The sequence below is a fragment of the Mustela nivalis genome (genome assembly GCF_964662115.1).
Source record: "Mustela nivalis genome assembly, chromosome: 15".
Classification (NCBI taxonomy): domain Eukaryota; kingdom Metazoa; phylum Chordata; class Mammalia; order Carnivora; family Mustelidae; genus Mustela; species Mustela nivalis.
Genome location: NC_139034.1, coordinates 25,969,936 through 25,982,998, shown reverse-complemented (window position 1 = coordinate 25,982,998; position 13,063 = coordinate 25,969,936).

Below are 13,063 nucleotides of genomic sequence, written 5' to 3'. Positions count from 1 at the left end.
TGTTGGTGGTTTCCTTCACCATACAAAAACTTATTTGGAATAGTCCTAATTGTTTATATTTACTTTTGTTTCCCTTGACTGAGGACACATATCTAGAAAGATGTTGCAATGGCTGATGTCAAACAGTTTACTGCCTATATTTTCTTCAAGAAGTTTTATAGTTTCAGGTGTCACATTTAGGTCTTTAATCCAGTATATTTATTTTTGTAGCAAAAAGGAACAAAATGACCATTCTTTTGCATATAGCTGTCCAGTTTTCTCACCACCACTTATTGAAGAGACTATCTTTTCCCCTAGTGTACATACAGTCTTGACTCCTTTGTCCTAGATTAACTTTCCCTATAAGTGTGGATTTATTTCTGGGCTCACTAATCTGTTCGATGTGTCCATTTTTGTACCAGTACTGTATTATTTTGATTACTATCGCTTTATGGTATACCTCATAATCTGGTTTGTCTTCAATTTCTTTCATCAGCATTTTATAGTTTTCAGAGCACAGCTCTTCCACCTCTTTTGTTAAGTTTATTTCTAGGTTATTTTATTCTTTTTGGTGCAATTGTAAATCAAATTGTTTTCTCTTTCTGCTACTTCATTATTAATTGTACAAAAAAAACAATTTCTGTGCATTAATTTTGTGTCCTGAAACTTTATTGAATTCATGTATTCTAATTGTTTTTTATTAGGGTTTTAAGGTTTTCTCTGTATAGTATCATGTAATCTACAAATAGTGAAAATAACTTCTTCTTTACCAAATTGGATGCTTTTTTTTTTCTCTTGTGTGATTGCTGTTGTTAGAGCTTCCAGGAGTATGCTGAATAAAAGTGGTAAGACTGGACATCCTTGTCTTGTTTCTGATCTTAGAGGGAAAGCTCTCAATTTTTCACCATTGAGTATGACATTAGCTGTGAGTTTGTTATATATGACTTTCACTGTGTTGAGGTATGTTGTTTCTAAACCCATTTTTTTGGAGAGTTTTATCATAAACGGATGTTGAATTTTGTCACGTGCCTTTCTGCATCTGTTGAGATGATTGCATGGTTTTTATACTTCATTTTGTTGGCTTGGGGTGACTTATTTGCAAATATTGAGCCATTCTTGCAAACCTGGAATAAATCCCACTTGATCATGGTGAATGTTCCTTTTAATGTATTGTTAAATATGGTTTGCTAATATTTTGTTGAGAATTTTTGCTTCTGTGTTCTTCAGTGATAATGTTCTGTAGTTTTGGGTTTTTTTTGTAGTGTATTTGTCTGTTTGGGTATCAGGATAATGCTGGCCTCATTAGGCTGTACTTCAAAGCTATACTTTCTTTGCTATTGTTTTGGAATAGATTGAAGACAATAGGTATTAACTCTTTTTTAAATATTTGGTAAATTCACCTATGATCTGTCTGATCCTGGAATTTGTTGGGAGTTTTTTGATTAGGAATTCAATTCTGTCAGCAATAATTTGGTTTTTGAATTTGTATGTCTTCCTGATTCAGTTTAGGATGACTGTATGTTTCTAGGAGTTCATCTATTTTTTTTCTAGGTTATCTGATTTTTTGACATGTAATTTTTTTGTAGTACTCTATTATAATATTTTGTACCTCTATGGTGTTCTTTGTTAACTCTTTTGTCTCTGGTTTCATCCAGTTCCTTTTGTTTTCTTCTGTTGATCAGTCTGGCTGAAGATTTATTGACTTTTTTAATGTTTTGAAAGAATCAGTTCTTTGTTTCGTTGGTCTTCCCTATTCTTAAAGACTCTACTTCATTCATTTATGCTCGATTTTTATTAAATCTTTCCATCGACTAATTTTGGACTTTACTTTTCTTTTTCTAATTTTTTTAGGTTTTCAGACTGAGGTTTTTCTTATATCTTTGGGTTGGCTGGTATCTCTATAAATATCCCTTTTAGGTCTCTTTTCTCTGGGTCTCAAAGATTTAGACTATAGTGTTTTCATTTTCATTTGTCTCCATATATTTTTTAATTTGCTCTTCATTTTCTTTGTTGACTCATTTATTGCTTGGTAGCATGTTGTTTAATCTCCACCTGTTTGGTTTTCCAATTTTTTTTCTGTAATTGGTTTCTATTTCACCCCATTGTGATTAGAAAATATACACGATATGATTCAATCTTTTTAAATGTATTGAGACTTGTTTTTTTGGCCTACCATGTGATCTATCCTGGAAAACATTCTGTGTGCATATAAAAGAATTTGTATTCTTTTGTTTTTATGTGGCATGTACTGTATTTATCTGTTAGTTCCATCTGACCTACTGTATTGTTCAAAGACACACTTTCCTTATTGATATTCTGTCTGTATGATATATCTATTTAAAAAGTGCTGTGTTAAATTCCCCTACTATTATTGTATTACACTTTCTTCCTTTACAGGTAGTAATATGTGCTTTAAGTATTTAGGTGTGCCATTGTTGGGTACATAGATATTTATGATTGTTGGATCATCTTGTTCAATTGATTCTTTATCATTATGCAGTGCCCTACTTATTCTCTTGTAAGTCTCAACGGTCTGATTTTTGTGATATTAATATTGTCACCTTGGGTTTTTTTTTTCCACTTCCTTCTGTATGAAATATGTTTTCGATCCATTCACTTTCAGCCTGAGTGTGTCCTTATATCTGAAATGAGTGTCTTGTAGGCAACATGTAGATGTGTTTTGTTTTTTATCCATTGGTCCACCCTATGCCTTTTCATTGGGGTGTGTAGAGCACTTATATTTAAGTAATTATTTTCAGTGTGTACTAAATATCATTTTGATTGTTTTCTGGTTTTTTTTGTGGTTCTTCTCTGTTACTTCTTCTCTTTACTTAAGATTATAAATTTCTCTAGTGTTATTCTTGACTTTCATTCTCTTTTTTGATAGCCTTATGGGGTTTCCCTTTTACGTAACTTTTTGCTTCGCTCTGACTGCCTTTAAAATTCTCTTTATCATTAACATTTGACATTTTAATTATTCTGTGTTATGGTGTGGCCCTCCTCGGGTTCATCTTGCTTGGAATTCTATGGTTCCTGAACCTGGCTATTACTTCCTTCCCAAGGTTAGGGATGTTTTCAGCTATTATTTCTTCAAATATATTTTCTACTCCTTTCTCTTCCTTCTGAGGCCTCAAATATGCAAATGCTTACTTATTTGATGTTGACTGAGAGATCCCTTAACCTATGCTCATTTTTTAAAAATTCTTTTTTTCTTTTTGCTATTCAGCTATCTTCTAGATCACTTATGTGTTCTGCATTTGCTAACTTACTATTGATGCCATCTAGTAGTTTTTCATTTCTGTTATTACATTCTTCAACTCTGATTTGTTCCTTTTTGTTTTCTCTTTGTGGAAGTTATCCCTGAGGTCTTTCACTTTTTTCTCTAGACCAGTGAACACCTTTATGACCATAACTGTAAACTTTTTATCAGGCATATTGATTATCTCTGTTTCATTTAGTCTTTTTCTGAGGTTTTGTTTTGTTCTATTATTTGAAGCATATTCCTCTGCCTCCAATTTTGCTTGATTTTCTGCATGTGCTACTATGATTAGAACAGCTACTTATCCGAAACTTGAAGTAATGTCTTGTGTATGGTTGTCCCTTGTGTACACTGTGTGTTCCTAGTAACTTTGAGGGGCTGGCTAGAATTGTGGCTTGTGTGATCTGTGGGTACTGGGGCGCTCCATGCGGGGGCTGCATCCTGGTGGGATGGCCATAACTGAAGTGTGTCTGAGTCAGGTCATTTCTGGAGCTGTCCACATAGAGAGAGCACCCTGGTAGCACAGCTGAAGGTGAAGTGGCTGTAAGCAGAGGGTCTTAGGGCTCTACACACTGAGAGAACGCTTACAAAATAGTTGAAATGGGTGAAAGCTAGGTGTCCCATGGCTCTCCATGCAGATACTGCTGAGGTGGAGCACAAGCTTAGGGAGGTCCTGGTGCACCCTGCACAAGCGGCACCCCAGCAAGACAGCTGTTGAAGTCGGTATCAGTGAGGGTGCCTCAGGTTCTCCACACACAACTATTCCCTGTCAGAACTATTGAAGCTGAGGTGGGTGCAAGCCAGTGTGTCCCAAGGTGCTTACTGCAAAGGGCTCCCTGGCAAGTTAGCTGGAGCCAAAGCAGCAGTGAACCAGGAGGTCCTAGCACACTCTCTGCAGTAAGTGCTCTAGCAAGCCATCTGAAGCCAATGTGGTGGGGGCCTGCAATGTTTCAGGGTGCTTTGCATGCATATAACTTGATACAATGGCTGGAGGTGTAGTGGGTGCCTAGCAGGAGTGTCCCAGTGTGTGTCATACTAGGGCCATTTTGATAGAATGGCTGGGGCTCATGTGGGCTAGGGGCCCAGGGCTCACTGGGGCTCTAAACCAGCTTGGATGTGTAAACTGGGCTTCTATCTACACTATCTACGTAGAAGGGGAGCATGAACTGTGACACTCAACAACCTGTCCAATCTCGAGAGATTTCTAGGAGCTTCCCTAGCATTTGGTGGAGTTCTGGGGCTACAATTTTTTTTTTTTTAAATCCTAGTTGCCCTTTTCAACCATGGCTTATTTTCTTGCCTCAAGGCAGATGAATCTCTAACTGAACCCTCGGTATTGTCCCTCCCCTCTATGGTTCACAGTGTCAGAGGTGGGGCTTCCCTTCATTGCTGTGCCTCCCTCTCTCTTGCAGTTCTCTATGTAGTTTCTTATCTTTTGTTATGCAGAAACTGTTCAGTCATCCTTTAGTTCTTCAGAAGGAGCTATTCTATGAATATTTGTAGATTTGGTGTGGCCATGGAGAAGGTGAAGTCAGGGTCTTCCTACATCACCACTGTGGAATGGAATCTCAGTTTCGCTTATCAGCTACTCTATAATGACCTTACCTCGCTGCTCCATAATGACCTTATGGCCATCCCACCAAATACCTGGGGTATGTGGGGTAACTCCTATCTGCTCCCTATGTTTTCATCCTTTATTAGGCTAGCCTGGGTATGTTCTTATGTAACGGCAAAAAGGCAAGAGCCAGAGTGGTATCTATAAAGGTTTTTGAAGTTACTTGCTTTATGTCATTCCGTTGACCAAATAAATTCATATGATAGAGCCCTATAGGGAAGGATAAACTATTTGAATTATTCATGAAATCATTTAAGGCAGGGAAGTTTTTCTTTACATGCAAAAATTTAAAAACAATAACTAGTCCATATTCATAGTCTTGAGACTTGAGCAGTCAAAATCAATTTACAAAAGTTCAAAAAGGGGGGCACCTGGGTGGCTCAGTAGGTTAAGTCTCTGCCTTCGGCTTGGGTCATGATCTCAGGGTCCTGGGATCGAGCCCCGAATCAGGCTCTCTGCTCAGTGGGGAGCCTGCTTCTCCCTCTCTCTCTGCCTGCCCCTCTGTCTGCTTGTGATCTTTCTCTCTGTCAAATAAACAAATAAAATCTTTAAAAAAATAAAAAGTTCAAAAAGGTCTTAAGGAGAGTGTAAACCATATCTTATCTAGGTTATGTTATTTGTAAGTAAGACATGATTCTACTACTCCCTTGACCAATTTTTAAAAATTTTCCAAACTGCTATTTAATGTGGAAACTACTTTATTCATTCCATAATGGGAATAGTTATGAAGTAATTTGAGCAGGGTCCATTGAATAGATTATGGCACTTCAGGATAACCATCTTCAAATTGCCAGAATCCATCTCTAGGAATAGAGCATCCTTTGCCAATATTACTTTTCAGTAGCTTGGGCTGAGAACTGTGAGTTAATTACAACTTGTCTAAATGAATTCATTTTTCTTTGTAGATTTAGTGATGATAAATATAAATTTAGCAACACTTAATATTGGCTAGGGTATTAAAAAGCCATAAACTTCGGGGTGCCTTGGTGGCTCAGTGGGTTAAAGCCTCTGCCTTTGGCTCAGGTCATGATCCCAGGGTCCTAGAATCGAGACCCGCATCGGGTTCTCTGCTCAGCAGGGAACCTGCTTCCTCCTTGCTCTCTCTGCCTGCATCTCTTCCTACTTGTAATCTGTCTGTCAAATAAATAAGTAAAATCTTTTTTTAAAAAGCCACAAACTTCATTAAGTATGTAAGTCAAAGAAAAGATATTACTCTTGGCTTCTAGAGTGTTCTCTAGACCACTGAGGTTGTTGTTGTTGTTGTTGTTTTCAGTTCTTAGCACTTATCTCCTTGGGGTATTGACAACATTCTAGTAAACCATGATCTTTTTACCATTTTTAATAGACATAATAGAAGAAGAGGTCAGAAATCATCAGTTTTCATAAAACTCATGAATCATAAACCTCCCCCCAAATCATATCTACTATCCATATGAATATTTACCTTACTCTTTTGCCAGAGTGCAGGCTTATGTCTGAGCTATTAGTTCAGGTACCTGGGCTGACTGAGAATGAGGCAGTGGAGCTATGCTGGTGCTTGCATTTTCAATGATAACATATCCTGGACTGAGCATGTCTTTGTTGTTTTTAAGATGAAAGCCATCTACAAACTAACAACTTGGACTAGAGGATGTGAAATTCAGATATCGGCATAATTAATTTCTGAGAGAATATAAAGTGGCCATGTAGTTCCCCTTCACTCTTAAGAGGGAATAAATGTGCAGGATTGGATTTTGAACAGTGGATAGTAATATGGAGAGCAATGGACAGTAATATGTAGAGCAAACAGATTTAATATGCAGCAAATTTGCTAATATAAATATCAAGTGTTTCCAAGAAGTAGCAAGATTGGACATATGTGGGAATAAGGAAGCAAGCACTATGGTGGAAGTGTCAACAAGTGTGGCCAGTGCTGCCACGGTATGCAGGCAAAGAGGTTGCACTTTCATCTCCAGATCATGGAATGTGCTAAGATAGACAGTAGCTTCCAGTGTAAACTCTTCTGGTTAGTTAATATTTTGTGAACACAGAGAAAGGGTTGGCCTATTTAGGACAAAGTTGGAAGTTATTGCAAAAAGGGTTTCAAAGAGTAGACAGCATTTTTCACTTTCCCAAGAGTTTCTGGAATTGTAAATTTAAGGCTATTGAAAAAAAGGAAATCTGCAGTACCTACATTGCTAAAAATCTTCTCAGTTATCTTTTAGTTTTTGACCTTAGTATAATTACATATTCCTTATTCTGGTTGAGGACAAAAACTATCCATCTAGTCCCCCAAAAGGTGGTTTCTTGGCAGAGTTGAACGGTCTTTTAGATGCTTTTTGCCAGTTAGTTTAAGAGGTATTTATAGTCCTCAGGTAAACAATTTAGATCCAAAAACATAGCAGCAAGTTATCTTTGTATTGAGTCAAGGATGGACTCATGGAGAAATTTCAGAACTTGAGATCATTTTTTTTAAACATATAGAGAAACATGAGGTGATTTTTTTTTAATCCCTAAAACTTAGCCATCCAAGTATTTTTTTAAAGATTTATATTTATGTATTTGACAGAGAGAGAGAGAGAGAGATCACAAGTAGGCAGAGAGGCAGGCAGAGGGGGAGAGGAAAGCAGGCTCCCTGCTGAGCAGAGAGCCCGATGCGGGGCTCGATCCCAGGACCCTGAGATCATTACCTGAGCTGAAGGCAGAGGCTTAACCCACTGAGCCTCCCAGGCGCCCCCCAGGATTTTTTTTTAATTAAAAAAGCAAATGCTGAATATCTGTAAGTGTGGTATACTAAGGAAGACTGCACATAAATTAAACATTGTGAAATGTTTGCTTATTGAGAGAATGAAGGGCAAAATGGTATTCTAATGGTTGCATGATATTTCATTGTGCTATAATCAAGCTTGAATGTTGGATAGTTAGGTGTCAGTAACATTAATAATGCGGCTGGTGGTGTGTATTATGGAGGGCATGTAGTGCATGGAGCACTGGGTGTGGTGCATAAACAATGAATTCTCGAACACGGAAAAGAAATTTTAAAAAACTGCTGTAAGTGACACACCTGAGTCTTGAATGAACAGAGTGTCTTCAGAGCCTGGGCTCTTAACTTCTTAATGCCTTACGTAATATAATACTCTTCAAAGAATGATGTTTTCGCCAAATCTTGAAGTTTTCATCCACCCCAAGCAGATGAGTGCAAATAAAGAACCCTTTGAACATGTAAAAAAAAAAAAAAAACAAAACAAAACAAAAAAAAAACAAAACATTAATAATGCAGCATCAGAGGCACAAAGGTTTAAAGGCATAAAGCCTTTTCTCATAGGTTCCTAGGAATTAAATTCCCTGGTAATGGAGTATGAGTATTTTGGGGATTCTCAATATATATACCAAATCCAAGGGATTATGTTGGCAATAAATCAAAATCTTTATTTTCATGCCATCTTTGCGAACATTGGATTTTCCCAATTGAAAAGGAAAGGGCTAATTTCATGGGTGAAAATGGGATTTTATTGTTGTTTAGACTTCTCTGTTGGTGAGGTGAACATTTATCTATATAGTTTGTTATGCAGTTAAATTTTCTCTTTAATGAATTTATTTATGTCCTAGGCCCATTTATCTATAGATTGAGGGAGTATTATTTAAATTGTTTTGAGAGTTACTAGTTTATACTAGTATAACTAGTTTATAGGTAATATTAGACACAGTTCCCATCCACTCCATTTTACTGAAAATGATTTTTCCCTGTTCTTTGTTTTTTGCACTGTGGCAATTTTTTAATGGAAATCTCAATTTTTTTAAAAGATTTTATTCATTTATTTGAGAGAGAGAGAGAGAGGTCACAGGTAGGCAGAGAGTCAGGCAGAGAGAGAGGAGGGAACAGGTTCCCCACTGAGCAGAGACCCCGATGCGGGGCTCAATTCCAGGACCCTGAGATCATTACCTGAGCTGAAGGCAGAAGCTTAACCCACTGAGCCACCCAGGTGACCAGAAATCTCAAATTTTTAAAGTTGAACCTAAATCTGTTGATCTTCCTTTGATTCAATATTTTGTTTTTCTTGATCTAAAGAATTGATTAATATGCATTTGAACTTCCTAGAGATATTTGTGGTTTTTTTAAAATCTCTGATTCTTTACTCCATCTGGATTTCATTTTAGTGTAAAGGATCTCATGAAATCTTGATGCATATGAGTCTATTCCCCCATTCCAGCATTATACAGACTCAGAGTATTTATCTTTTTTATTTACTATTTCCTATTGACAATTTAACCACTTGATCATTTTGATGTTTTTTCTTTTTCTCAATATGAAGCTAGTAAACGTTGCTCAGGGTAGTATACTCATCAATTTTTAAGCTTTTTTAGTCATTTTGTTGTACAGAGACACAGGGTCAGTGTGTGTTTCAAATGGATAACATTGTTAGAAATACTGTGTTTGTATGTGATAGTAACTGTACATTAGATCACTATTTCTTATTTGAAAAGTTATGCATATATGCATACTTGTGTGTGTGTATATATACACTTACACGCATATGTATTCATTTTAGAAAATATGCAAAGGTGATCCAAAAAACTCTCCATATTGCCACCACTTAATTAAAATTTAATATAATGTGTTTGTTTTTTTATCATGCATATATAGACACACAATCATACCACACATTTTGCATTATTTATTCACTTAAATAGCGCATAGGTTGACTGTAATATCCAGATCATGATCTAAAAAAACTATCTCTTTGGGCACCTGGGTAGCTCAGTTGGTTGAGCCTGCGATTCTTGGTTCTGGCTCAGGTCATGATCTCAAGGTTGTGAGATGGAGGCCCACATCAGTCTCCATGCGAAGTGTGGAGTCTGCTAAAAATTCTCTCTCTCACGCCCCCACTTCCTCTTACTCATGGTCTCTCTCTATTTTTTCTAAAATAAATCAATCTTTTTTAAAAATTAAAAAATATAAATAACCTATCTATTCAAAAATAGATCTAGATAAGAATCATATATTACTATGAAATCATAATTTTCACATGTTTATGTAAGGCTAGCTAACTGTCTGTGGTAGCTTTAAGCAATGAGTATTTATAGTAGACGTTATTCAGGTAGTCACACACAACATTGTGGACTATTTGAAAACTGTCAGTGGATAAGCTAGGACTTGGAATGTAGGTACTCTATTCCCTGAATCTCCCCTAAAAGGTGCTAAGTAAAGGACAAGTGAATAAAAGGTAATGACCATTCTGGCTTACTCCTAAGGAATAGCTTATATTGGTGCCATATGGATTTATGTAAGACATGTCTATTTTGTTCTAGGAAGTTGTGAAGTTCTTAGATACCAAACATCGAGAACACTATCAAGTCTACAAACTATGCAGTATGTACATGGCCAGATATTTTGCTACTATTGATATGAAACAGATCACTACATATAAGATGATTCAGTCTTCACATCTCATTTAATCATAAGTATTTGGTGGGTGATGGGAAGTGAGTTTAAAAATCTCCATCTTGCATTGGTTCTGTTTTGTAGGGGAAAAAATATATCAATAGTATAAATGCCCTGTGGGGGGAGACAGGAAGCTTAAGTTGAGGCAGAGCCATTTTGGGTAGAATCTGCTCTAGTGGTGTTAGGTTTAGGAAAATACTTCTGCTTTCCCTGCTGGCTTGTGTTTTGAAGACAGACAATTCAAAAAATACATTTCCTAATTCACTAGGAGTTGGGTGAGAGGAGAGCAAAACCCAAATATGAAAAAAATCCAAATAGTCAATAAACAAGGGAAAATATGCTCAAAAACAAACCCTGTAGAAAAGAGATTATATCCCCACTTAGTATTCTGTCTTGTCTTTTCCTCTCCCTGTATATTAAACAGACATTTTCAGGAGGCAAGCATTCTGGTTGGCCACATTTACTTCTGCTCCGTAGTAATACGTGGTAATATGATGAGTAACCTACTATAAAATTAAAAGTAAGGCCTGTTAAGTCCAAATAAGTAGGGTTACTCAAGAGGGACAAACCACTGCTATCTCTGTTTTTCAGACCCTTAATATTCTTAAAAGCAACAAGAGCCAGTAAGAAAGCTCCTTTTAATGCTGGATAAGGGGGATGCCTGGGTGGCTCAGTTGGTTAAGCATCTGCCTTTTGCTCAGGTCATGATCCCAGTGTCCTGGGATCGAGTCCCAAATCTGGCTCCCTGCTCAATGAGGAGCCTGTTTCTCTCTCTCCCTCTGCTACTCCCCCTGCTTGTGCTCTCTGACAAATAAATAAAACCTTTAAAAAAAAGTTAAAGTGGATAAGGCATTTATAATAAAAAGTAGAACTTCTTCATAACTTGATCATTTACTGTGTTTATTAGGCATAGCTATCTGACCTATGTATTATTTATTTTAGGTGAAAGAGCTTATAATCCTAAGTACTTCCATGACAGGGTCCAGCAAATCGAGATTGATGATCACAATGTCCCCAGTCTAAGGTAAATTTCATGCCAAGATGGCTGTCAAAAGAAAGCTAAACATACTGGACTTGATTTTTTGGATTAATTTTAATTCAACTAAAAATTTTACATTTGAAATCAGTGAGATGGTGGCATTCGCCAAGGAAGTGGATGAGTGGATGTCTCAAGATGATGAAAACATCATAGTGATTCTCAAGATGACGAAAATATCGCACTGTAAGGGAGGCAAAGGTAAAAATGTTTTTTAATTTTTCTTTTTCTAAATAAATATTTATACATTAAAGTACAAGAAGAAGGTACATATTGTTATTAGTATTAAGAGTTGTTAAAATTTTGGAAGGGGCGTCGCCTAGGTGGCACAATGGTTAAGCACTGACTCCTGGTTTCAGCTAAGGTCCTGATCTCAGGGTGGAGAGATCAAGTCCTTCACCAGGCTCTGCACTCAGCACAGAGTCTGCTTAAGTTTCTCTCTTCCTCTGCCCTTCTGCTCCCCACCCTGCTCTCTCTCACTCTTTCTCTCAAATCTCTCAAATAGATGAATACATTTTTTTAAAAAAATAGTGAACATTGTTTGATGTTTGCTTCAAGACTAAAGGAAGAGAAGGAAAGGAAGTGGGGGGTGGAAGGTGACTACTAAAGGGAAGAAAATAGGAAAAACAAAGCTAAGAAAGATTGAGCATATTTTTTCTTGTTTATTAACTACTTGAGTTCATTTTTGATTTGCAAAAATATCTATGAAAATAAAAATGTTTAATTTTATTTATTTTTAAAAAGATTTTATTTATTTATTTGACAAAGATCACAAGTAGGCAGAGAGGCAGGCAAAGAGGGGGCTGGGGGAAGCAAGCTCCCCGCTGAGCAGAGAACCCAATGTGGGGCTTGATCCCAGGACCCTGGGATCATGACCTGAGCCGAAGGCGGAAGCTTTAACCCACTGAGCCACCGAAGTGCCCCAAAAATGTTTAATTGTAAATACTGTCAGAGCACTTTTTAAAAAAAATTTTAATAAACATATGATGTGTTTTTATTCCCAGGGGTACAGGTCTGTGACTCGCCAGGCTTACACATTTCACAGCACTCATCATAGCACATACCCTCCCCAATGTCCATATCCCCACCACCCTATCCCGTCCACACTCCCCTCAGCAACTCTCAGTCTGTTTTTTGAGATTGAGTTTTTTATGGTTTGTCTCCCTCCTGATCCCATCTTCTTTCATTTTTTCTTTTCCTACCCCCCCAAACCCTCCATGTTGTATCTCCACTTCCTCATACCAGGGAGATCATATGATAGTTGTCTTTCTCTGACTGACTCACTTCGCTAAGCATAATACCCTCTAGTTCCACCCACAATGTCACAAATGGCAAGATTTCATTTCTTTTGATGGCTGCATAGTATTCCTTTATATATATATACCACCTCTTCTTTATCCATTCATCTGTTGCTGGACATCTAGGTTCTTTCCATAGTTTGCCTATTGTGGACATTGCTGCCATAAATATTCGGGTGCACGTGCCCCTTCAGAGCACCACGTTTGTATCTTTAGGATATATACCCAGCAGCGCAATCGCTGGGTCATAGCGTAGCTCTATTTTCAGTTTTTTGAGGAACCTCCACACTGTTTTCCAGAGTGGCTGCACCAGCTTGCATTCCCACCAGCAGTGTAGGAGGGATCCCCTTTCTCCGCATCCTCACCAGCATCTGTCATTTTTCTGACTTGTTAATTTTAGTCATTCTGACTGGTGTGAGGTGGTATCTCATTGTGGTTTTGATTTGTATTTCCC